General features: G+C 38.6%; 1 long non-coding RNA gene and 1 other non-coding gene across 2 annotated transcripts; both read left to right on the forward strand.

Moving 5' to 3' along the window:
• Positions 1-6,110: 6,110 nt before the first annotated feature.
• On the forward strand, positions 6,111-7,526 carry LOC127535686 (uncharacterized). Its single transcript, XR_007944539.1, has 2 exons — positions 6,111-6,698; positions 7,140-7,526. It is a non-coding gene; the product is annotated as an uncharacterized LOC127535686 (long non-coding RNA).
• On the forward strand, positions 6,877-6,958 carry trnas-aga (transfer RNA serine (anticodon AGA)). Its single transcript has one exon. It is a non-coding gene; the product is annotated as a tRNA-Ser (tRNA).
• Positions 7,527-11,232: the final 3,706 nt, after the last annotated feature.

Raw genomic sequence — 11,232 nt, forward strand, 5'->3', positions numbered from 1 at the left:
GTCCTGCTCTAATTGAACTCTTTCCCTCTCAAGTGCAAGCCTCAACTGCTCCATGGCCATTTTTTCTTTCTCCATCTCTAACTTAAGCAACTCCCTTTTCTGTTCAAAAGTTAAAGAAAAATTTTCCCCCAAAGTTCCATCTTTACCTGGCAAAACCCCCGATGAACCAAAACAGACCTCAAACATCTGAATTTCATCTTTTAACTTTCCTTCTCCAACATCAATGCCATAGTGCTGAACTAGCTGCAAAAGTTGGTCCTTGGTGCAACTATTTAGCAGCTCTTCTGATGGCGATTGAAAAAAAAAAATCTACCACTGAAGCCATAGTGGGAAAAAAACAAACAAAACAGCACTATGAACTGAGGCGCCCCCGCTAACTGCCTAACCAAAACTAACTAAACTCAACCCTAGTCTTCACACAGTTCTGCGGCGGGTACTTACGCACTCAAAACCAGTGGAACCTGGAGGTGCTCCCGAGAACACACGTACAGAAACTGCACAGTGAACACTAACCGCTTCCCCGTGACTCAACAAAAAAACAGGCTTAACCAAAAGAGCAAGCCCCAAAGGCCTACAAGAGAACGCCCCAATTCTCGCAAGTGCTTCAAAAAAAAAAAAAAAAAAAAGTTTCCAAAAAACAACCAAAAACAAAGAGGTTTTGCCCTGAATCTACTCCAACCCATAACCAACCATGCTGCCCCAAACTAAAGTACAAACTACAACCCCAAACAATCACAAAATGTTGCAAAATCTGATCAAACTTAACCTAAACATGTGTGATCTCCCCAAAACCAAGGTTAAACACAACACTAAACCTACAATTCAACTAAATTTAACAGTGTATTGTGCAAAAGTAAGTAATTTGACAAACTCACCGAACCCAGGTTTTGTCTCTGGTGACGAGCCCCCACTTGTTACCACTTTGGCTCAACAAGTGGCAACAAAGATGGGGAGACCACACAATAGTCAAAGTTTTAACAAAATAATTATTTAAACAATAAAACGCATAAGTGTAAGGTGTAGTGCATGTTGATGTGTAGATAAATCAAACTAAACAAAAAGGAGACAGCATGGTGGCCAGGGAGCAGGAGCAGACACAAGCAGGTGTGTCAGATCTGCCTAAATAGTCCAGATTAGGAAAAGGGGCCATAGCCACACCCAGCCGGCACAGCGGGAGATGGGACAGGAGCAGCTGCAAAGGCCCTGGGGCCGTCACAGAAGTCAGTCTCTGGATTTAGCCAAAATAAAGATGAAGTGGTTCAATCTGAGAAGACGAGACTCAGAGTTTTTGTTTCTGCCACTCGATGGAGACGGATCACTGCTGCATGAGGCAGGAATGAAACCCAGAGAAACAACACAAAGATATGAGTGCAGATTAGACAACTCATCCTGACAGAGATTCTGCTACAATCTTTATTTTCTTCTCTAGAATTTATTTTCATATCCACTTTTTTTACAAGAAGTCAGGACTCTCTGGGATTCGATCTGGGGAAAGTTGTGTTGTTGATCCACCACTAGATGGTAGCAGAGACTCACACACAAACCTCTGTCCTGTATACAAACCGCTCAAATGTTTTCTGTTTGCGGACAATACGACTTTATTTTCTTATTTTTAACACAGGTGTTCAATGTGGTTCAACAAGAATTTAAAGCAATAAAAACATGGTTTGATGTAAATAAATTATCATTGAATCTTGAAAGAACAAATTTCCTGATATCTAGTAACAGAGGGAGAGACACTGGTGCTTTAATGACTATAGATGGTACTGAAATCAGTAGAGTTAACAGAAACCAAGCTTCTGGGTGTCATTTTGGACGAAAAATTGTGTTGGAAATCACATATCCAGTATACAAAGGCAAAAATATCGAAAACAATAGCTATGTTACACAAAGTAAAGTTTTCACTGGATAACAAAGCACTGTACATTTTATACACCATGATGAATTCTGTGAAGCCGGATCTCAAGGACTTTAAGTTTGTGGAGGACTTCATGAACTTTTACTGAACCCTGCATGGAGAAATCTTCTTGGCAGGGGTTCAGTCTGTGTCCAGTGTGCATACGCTGGTGTCGTTGTAGGGTTCCTTGTTGGTTGGACGTTGGTCCAGACTGGTCAAAGCAGCACTGTTCACCATTGGCAGAGTGCTGACAGTCTGAGAGTTTTGTCCATCTGTTCCGTTCTGCTTGGAAAACAAACACACAAACACAGAGAACGTCAGTGTTTCCTGCACAATTGAAGAACTGATACCTTGCCTGAGATAGAGAGCACCCCAAATGACATCTGAAGACAGCTTTACTTGTTGGAATTTAACAGTCAGTTGTCTGATTATGTCAGAATTCCTAATCTTACCTACATCCCCAGATTAACCTGGACCAGATTTCTGTCAAAACGAATACAGGTTAGACTGAACGATAGCTGATAATGTGTTAACAGAATTCAACTGACCACGGTTGTTCAAAACACTTTTGAAACAATTTTGCAGCAATAGCCAAAATTATCCAATACATAATTGTGTGTACACTCTGACTGAGACCAGTCTTTACATACCTCACTGTGACACTGATTGAATGCTTTCTTTCTGGTGTGGATCTGCTGGTGTTGTTTCAGGGAATATAAAGTTGTAAAATGTAGCACCGGTATCACACCACTAACTGCGCCACTGGACCAGTTCTAGGTTCTAAGGAGTGGGGAGCAAGGAAAATTACACCAGAGACCGTTTTCTTTGTTCGACTAATTGCATTATTGTGGCTTTTTAAAAATCCAGTAGGTGGTGTGTGAGCCGGTGAATGAATGTACAATCACTTATGGATGAGATTTATTTCTTCACATGTAAATGAAATGCTTCGTTTTCACCGTCTGCTGTGAAGTTTCCACAGTCTGGATGGGACACTTTAAATCATTTCACGGTGAGAATTGATTAGGTGTGGATTTTTATTAGCATTTGTAATAAATGTAATCTCAGTATTATCCTGCAGTGGCCTCGGGTTATTTCCTGATATCGCAACGTCATGCCAGAAATTCATGAATTGGTGACTGATGTGCCATTTCTCAAAAGCTGAATGACAAAGATAATGCTGCAAAGTCCCTTCTTGCTGATGTCATCTTTGAAATAGACCAGGCCCATGTAACCCAACACCTTGGTGGGAATGCACTCAGTCAAGCCTATTGTTTCTGCTCACATACAGTTTCTTGTGTGAGATAAGTACGGCCTGGCTGCAGAGAGAACAACAAGGCCTTAAAAGCGTGAATGACATCGACTGTCAACGCCTCGGTTTGTCAGATTCTTAACCAGATTCGTGCTCAAGCAGCGCCAAAGTTGATGAGAATGAACATTGTAAACAGCAGTGTGTACATGTGGTGGCTTTCCAGTAAGATGGTTTCTGATATCACATCATCCCAGACTAATATTCAGACTATTAGTCAGGATGTGATGAGCTGAGCTGGTGCCTGCTGTGATTCATGTAGCAGCTTCTGAATAGGCAGCATAAATGTTATGGCACAGAGGATGTGAGTCAGGACAGAGAGAATCCAGTTCACTGGGCCATTACTGCAGCTGAAAGGAAGAGGAGGAAGTTGGTTTGAGGATTTGTCACCATAAGATCTCTCTGTTTTAGAAAGGGGGTGGGTTCCTCTCAGGAACGTGAAAAGACCTGGGTGTTGGGAAGGTTTTTCCCCTATAAATAAGACGAACTAGTCACAAGATTCAGTGTTTGAGGGACAGCTAGTTCTTATAGTATGGACGCACAGAAGGCACAATGTTAATGTTCTGTTTGGATCACTCAGTATTGCATTAAGGTGATAGTTTAAAGTCAATTAAAAAACTTTAAAATCTGTATGTTTTTTAAAGTAAAATAACAGCAATATCTGTTAATTTTTAGTTTGAAATAAAAGTGCGTTTTTACATTCACACATTAATATAATAATAATATTATTTGTATAAAATATCATTTTTGTGTGTTTCTCTTTACAATCAACATGTAAATTAATACTTTTTCTCGGATTTTACTGGAAATTATTGGTAGTTAACAAGAAAAGTAAAGTTATGTAAAACAGTTTTAGAATATGTAGAATGTTTTTATTTTACAATTTAAAAATTGTGTAGATAATAAAATGTTACATTTTAGGATTTGGATATCTTTAAAATGTTGTTTTGTTTTGTAGTTTTGTTGTGTTTTGTTGATTTCAATCATTTAATTCAGTAGGTACTATTTTATAGCCAAATGTTATAAAAGGACAATCACAATTAAAAAAACAGACTTTTGATGTGGACATTTTGCACAGCCTGTTTTTCACAGTTAATATGTTGAATTTAAAAATAATCTGGGATTTTTCCTCGTTATTATTTGTAATTCTGTAAAATGATTAACTATTGCAGTTTTAAAAAGTTTTTAAAATGTATTTTTTCAGTATATGGAATATTGGCTAATATGAAAACCAAAATAGTGCAAAAACTTCCAGTCTCACCATCAGTTATTATTGAAAACCAGCATTATGAACTAAAGTGGTTGTTCAGGGGCTAAATCTGCATCATGCATGTGCTGAGCCACAGGTTTGTGCAGAGCAACAGGTCAATCAGAAAGCGACCCTCTTCTCTTTGTTGTCCCTCATCCTCCCAACATGCTCTGGTTGGTTCCTTATTTCACTTCAAATCTTTTGACTGCATCTAAAGTTCTGCTTAAAGCTCATTTGGGGCAGTTGTCCTACTCAGGCACTCATCAGCGGTGCTGGGAGGTGATACATCCATCTGCGCCTGTGACGGCCGCTAATCCTTGACAACTGTGCCCCTCGGCACCGTATCCGTTGCACTGCTGCTTGTGTGATACAATAGGCTCCCATCCTTTGTCCTTGAAATTGTTTGAATTAGCACAACGGCGGGGGCTGGGGTTGCAAACATCAGAGTTACTCAAAAGGATTGACAAAATCACATGAGCATGATAGCTTGGAGGTGGTAGACGTGTTTGACAGATAATCAGCAGTAAATCGATACAAGTGACAGATATAGGAATCAGTGCAGCCCTTTGAATGAGTCTAACTTTGGACCTCTGCTAGTGTGCTGTGCAGCACAGTGGCAAGTTTGATCAGTGGTTTATGTCAGAACGATCCCTGTAGAAGATGACTTGTAGTGTGTTTTAAGGATCACTTCTATTAAAATCTGCCAAAGTTGCCTAATCAAGCTTTATTGTCATTTAGCTGTAAATACAGCAGAAGTGCACACAAGATGAGCGAATGTTTCTTCAGGATCCAGTTTGAAACAATTAAACTTTACAGTAGAGATAAAAAAACTTCACTTCATTTTAGTTCATGTTTTTCTACTTCATTTATCTTTAACATGCTAATTTTCCCAGACAGAGCTATACAATGTGGGACTACACTATAAACATTTACAAAATGAAAATTTAGTGAAAGCTTTGTGTTGGTGCACAATGTTGTATTATATACACCACTAACACATCATTCTGGGACATTAATGTTCATGCTTTTAATCTGTTACTGCTTTAGAACTGCTAACTGCCTGATTACTCTAAAGAAGCTTGTGTCTACATTTATTCACTTAATTTAAAGTCATTTTTCTATTCCATTTATCTAGTGAATCCTTTTTAATAAGTCCTTAAAATGTGTTGTACTGTTACCATTGATTTCTTTCTTTATTTCAACTTTTTTAAAAATATTTTTATAAAGCTATTGTATTTTGACTGATGCACAACAACACAACAAGCCCTCAAAACAAATTTTTCACTTTCAGCACTCATTGCAACTTCTTGAACTGTTGTGCTTGTTGATCCATGATCCACTGAACAATGCTAAGTAGGTGTGTGTGACTGCATGTATGAGTGTGAGCTTAGATAAGCCACATGCAATCACTCATCCCACCACCAAACTTGCAACATGTCCTAGTTGGACCTTCCAGCAGCCACTGACATTACTCACATTCTGTGACAAAGTGTTTAGTTGTCAGTTAAACCATCACAAACATTAAGCACACAACCACTTCATGACCAGCACACACGCGATAGCGGGAATCGAACCCAGGTCAACTGCTTGGAAGGCAGCTATGCTCACCACTATACCACCATCACTATGAAATGGACTGTTTTGTGTGCTCTCAGGAGTTCAAACGGATAAGAGAAGTAGGTGCAGAGAAAAGGGAGGAAATGAGCATCAGCCAGAAGCCCTGATCTCTGTCACGACACACAACATCTTAGTATTTTCTACAGCAAAACAACCTGATGAAAATTAAACTCAATCTTGAATCATTCTCAAAACAACTTCCACATAATGGGAAAGTGATATTGATGAGCCTATTGATTCCACATTCCCATGGTCTGCAGTCTTTTTTTATAACTTTCTTTTCAGACTTTGGCTAGAGTCATTTTGTTGTTTATAGCCTGTATTATATTTTGAACTGCTGGTATTGATTTCAGATTATCCTTTGGTGCACTGGAATTATACAGGGCAAACTAACTTTATTTTGTTCTGTTGTGTTATAACTTAGTACTGTGTTTGATGATCTCTGTCAGATGAGAAGATGAGGTGGAGGACAGTGGAGGAAGTTCCATGGTGTAATGGTCATCACTCTGGGCTCTGGATCCTGGTGTCCCTGGACTTAATGGAGATGATAGGGGATGAAAAGTTGTGTGCATTTTTCTGACCACCAAGCCTGTCCTCCAGTACCCACCAACTTTAACCTCCACCAACAGGTGAGCAGAGACTCTGCTGACCTCAGGAGAGCTGCACGGCGCAACAGGGAGAGACGGAGCTCCAATATTTAAGTGATTAGATAAATGCGTAAAGCAAGGGTGGGAACACGACAGATGTTTGTATGTGAAGCCAAATTTTGCGCTTTCATCACACAGAACAGAAAGCAGGAGCACAGGAGTTGTCATGGCCGAGTGGTTAAGGCGATGGACTAGAAATCCATTGGGGTCTCCCCGCGCAGGTTCAAATCCTGCTGACAACGTTTGACTCTTTTCCGCAGTGGCAATCTATGAAATAAGAAGAGATGATGTTTAACTGATGATCTCATAATAAGCGTGTGAGAAAGTCCTGATTTGAATATCATGTCATTTCTGCACAGGCACTCACCTTTGATATAGAGGATGTGAGTGATGCTTTCAGTTGTCATATGTTTCCTTCAACAGTGCATGTATGAGGCCCCAGCTTCAGACTCTGACATCTCCATCAGTGTACTTCTTCAAGAATTTAAACCCACCAGGACTATCCACATTACATTTAACTCTGTAAATAAACATTTTTCAGCCTGTTCAATGTTATAAATGTTCTGTTTGGCCGTTAAAGGAGGTTTTCCTCACATTTTGGTGTATTTTAACCCTTTCATGGTCTAAATTCTTTGAACAGATCTTGTGCTGTAATCAATGTCTAACTGAGTTTTTATTTTCATTGCAGTGGTTGATTTTTCCTGAACAAGATCAATGATTTTTTAATACGTCTTTCTCCAGTTTTATTTGCTCTGCCTGTGGGTTTCAACTATTATAACTTTTTTCATTTAATAAATGACTAATAACACACTTTGATCTTCATGTTTGTTTGCTTATTTGTTGAAAAGTGGGATTTAATTTTCCATGTTGAATAATCACACCTTTTTTATTTGGACAATGTTTATCCTCTTCCATGGCAAAAATGAATTGTTAAAATGAAAATAGAAAAAAGATCTTTTGTAAAGCAGTAAAACTAATGTTTTTATTTTGTTCTAATCTTTTTCTCGCCATTTTCAATTATACTCAATTAAAATATGCCCTGAAAGCGAATATAAAGAACTACAAAGACTGGAACAAAAAAATACTTATTTTTTGTCTTGAAGACTCAGAAACAAAACTTCAACATAATATTTTGTGTTTTAATTTATATCTGTTCTTATTATTACAGTCAGTGACCAAGTAAAACATGAACAAAATAAAGTTATAACTTGAACTTCTTTCAAACTGATTTTTCTCTTAACAATAAAATAAAGTATGAGGTCAAAGTGTGACGGTTAGATCAACATAAACTACTAATATCCTGTTGAAGCGCTATAGAAGCGTCAGAGCAGCAGATTGTAAAGTCTGGTCCAGATAAGGAGCTCTACAGTGAGGCTGACCGTCCATCATAGCTGTCTAACCTGGACCTCACATCTCTGAAACCGTTGGAGCTCATTTTTAATCAGCTTCATCTGGAGAAACTGACCACAGATTGGACGTTTTTACAACCACTTTCTCACCTCAAATCATCTGAAAACTACATTTTGTGTCACAATAACAGCAGTATTCCCAAAATACTTGTGTTTCCTCTGAAAGTTTCCTCCTCGGTCTTTGCTGCTGGTCTAAATGCATTATGGGATATTTGGTTCCAAATCCTCACTAGTCTGGTCTGATGATCCTCCATAATGTGGGCGGAGCCAGAACACATCCAGGTATTTCACTGGTTCTGGATCAGATGCTGCTTTGAACTAGATCAGTACTTGGTCTCTGACTGATGACGTTTTATAAGAACACCAGAACTTAAAGGGAAACTTCATTTTTTTTTTCAACCTGAGGTCTGTTTTCATTTGTCATTTCATACATGTGAGTGATGGAGAAATGAATTTTCGACACAGCTCCAGTATTTAGCCAGGCAAGCAGCTTCGCAGCTCAGCTAGCGAAAAGTGTGGGGCGTTTTCACGAGAAAACATGCGATTTCACGAGAAATCGCACGATAGCTCACGTGATTTCGGAACGAGATTTGCTTTCTAGCGTCCAGAGCTTTGGATACAGACCACAACAAATAGCAATCGCCAAGTAATGTGGAGATTTTGTGCACTTCTCATCTGTTTTATGTTGTTAATACCAGCTGTATTTTCTCTTAAACTTTTTTGGAATTAAATATAATCTAGATGGAAGATTTTCTGTGGAATTTAAGTGTTTTCTCAGTAGCATGACTGTTATGAACCATTTTAGCTCCTGTTAGCACCTTTATTTATCCCATTGTGTGGTTTCTAGACTTTATGCTAAGCTAACTGGCTGCTGGCTGTAGATATGTGCTGTCAGTCGCATCTGTGAAACATTAGCATTACATTTTTTTAAAGATTGCTTAAGCACGGTTTTAAAAACAGGGCTCAGAATTTCAGATCACTACACACAATTAACACAACCACACACACAATATGCACAACACCTCAGGTCCTGTGCAAAATGAAACATACCATTCAAACAAAACCTTATTATGTTACTACATGAAACACACACATTTCATGAGGATTAATTCTGTCTGGACCAGATACACACTGCTGTGTTTAACTTCAAACACTTTTAGCAGTTCTACCTCTCAGTGGTGAGATTACTGTCAGTGAAGTACACAGAGAAAGTACAAATACACAACATGGTAAATTCACCAAACACAACACAAGATCAGTGAAAAAGTCTCCTGTGACGATTAATGGCTGCTGGTTAGAGCTTTCATGTTTTCCTGAAGCAGAAGTTTAATTCAGTGTCACTCAAAGCCTGCTGAACCAGTCACATCATGATGTCTCCTGGCTTCGTTTCATGCAAATGATAATTCAGTTCTTTTTTAAGGCCACCAATTATCCAAAATTTGCAAAAGAAAAAAACATTTCTAAATGACCACAAACTTTTGAACAGTAGTGCATATTTATATAATGTCATATTTTTTTTAAATTAGACATGTAAGATGAAATGATATTGATGATAGCTCGTGTCCTTGTTCCTCTTTTAGCACACATCACACAGTACTACAATGAATAAGAACATTCAATCATCAAATACAATCATTTTCATAACAAGCTGCTGTGGAGGCAAAACCTTTTTGTTCTTTGCAATAAATCTTTTGTTCTTTTATTCAGAACTCTGAAGGTACAGGTTACACAGAGTGCAAAGCAGTCTATGTGTCAAGTCAAACTGGAAGGAGCTGAAAACTCAAAGGAGAAGCATTTACGCACAGGTCCTACACTCAGCTGGGGCGGAAACAATCTGTGGCTGCAGGTTTGCCACCGGCGGCAAAAAAGGGGACACACGCAGCACTGAGGAGGAACTGAGAATGAATGACCGCGTTCAAACAAAGTGTCCGTGAGTTTCTGTTGGGAAAGCATCAAGATCTGCGGCAAACTGTGCAGGATTGCCTTCATCTCCAAAATCCGGGTTGCAGCCGGTAAGAGCAGAATTCTGGAGACTCTAAAAGACTGTTTAAGTTGCCGATGTGTGCCACTGCAGTATGTGTTAGCATTAGCATTAGCCACGGAGATCAGCCACGAGCGGCTTGCTGTAAACTTTATCTGTCTACCAATAATTTCCGTGTGTTTTGTAATTGTTCAGTTGAAAATAAGATTGCAGGCTAATTGGTGCTAATTAGAGGGTTCCAGCTAAGACCAGTGAATTCATCCTGTTTGTAATGGTGGGTTTTTACGATGCCCTTTATTTATTTATTGGATCTGGAAAGGATTGCACTTTAAAAGCACTTTATGCACTTTAAATAATTTTAAAACCATAAAGTAAAAAGTATAAAATGGTTAAAAAATTTTGATAAAAATGCTCAGAGTAATTTGTTCAACTGTGATTTAAAATTAACTCTTTAAAATGCAGATAAATTCATGTGTGGTATAGTATTGGGTTGAATATTGCTCATGCCATGATTTGTCGCTTCAGTTTATGTGGTGTTGAGGTTGACAAACATAAACTGAGTGGAGTAGCATTTGCCAATGTGGTGAAAATGTCCATGAGGAATGGTTGTTACTATTTGCTGAATGCAGAAATGTGAACATTGTCCTTTTGTGTTCTGTTTAAAGGTTTTTCACCTTAATCTATCAACTAAAAGTATGGACTTATGGTAGTTGCCACCTCTGTATCTCATGAATTTGTGACCACTGCAAAATAAAAGAGGGAAAAGAAAGAAAGCAACTGTCTGATTGATGAGTGGAGTCCTGCTCAAACCCTGGGTAGATGAAACATCCTTTTTCAAGTGGGGAAACTGCAGAAACTGTGAGAAAAATCATCAATGAGAATCACCTGCCATTGAAAGTGGGAGGACACTTGACACTATGGGAGAGTGCAAAGAACAGAGAGTGAGAGCTGCCTTTAAACAGAACACTGAGCAGTAAAATACATTCACTAACTTACAGCATGAACAGTTTTCTACCAGCAGTCCTGTCTTGAATCACCTGCAGTAGCATCTTTATGTTCTCTTTATTCTCTTTTTCCATGTCTGTTTTCTGTCTATGTTCCTTATTTTTAACAGTTTAAGTTCATT

Source organism: Acanthochromis polyacanthus, chromosome 10 (genome assembly GCF_021347895.1).
Source record: "Acanthochromis polyacanthus isolate Apoly-LR-REF ecotype Palm Island chromosome 10, KAUST_Apoly_ChrSc, whole genome shotgun sequence".
Lineage (NCBI taxonomy): Eukaryota > Metazoa > Chordata > Actinopteri > Pomacentridae > Acanthochromis > Acanthochromis polyacanthus.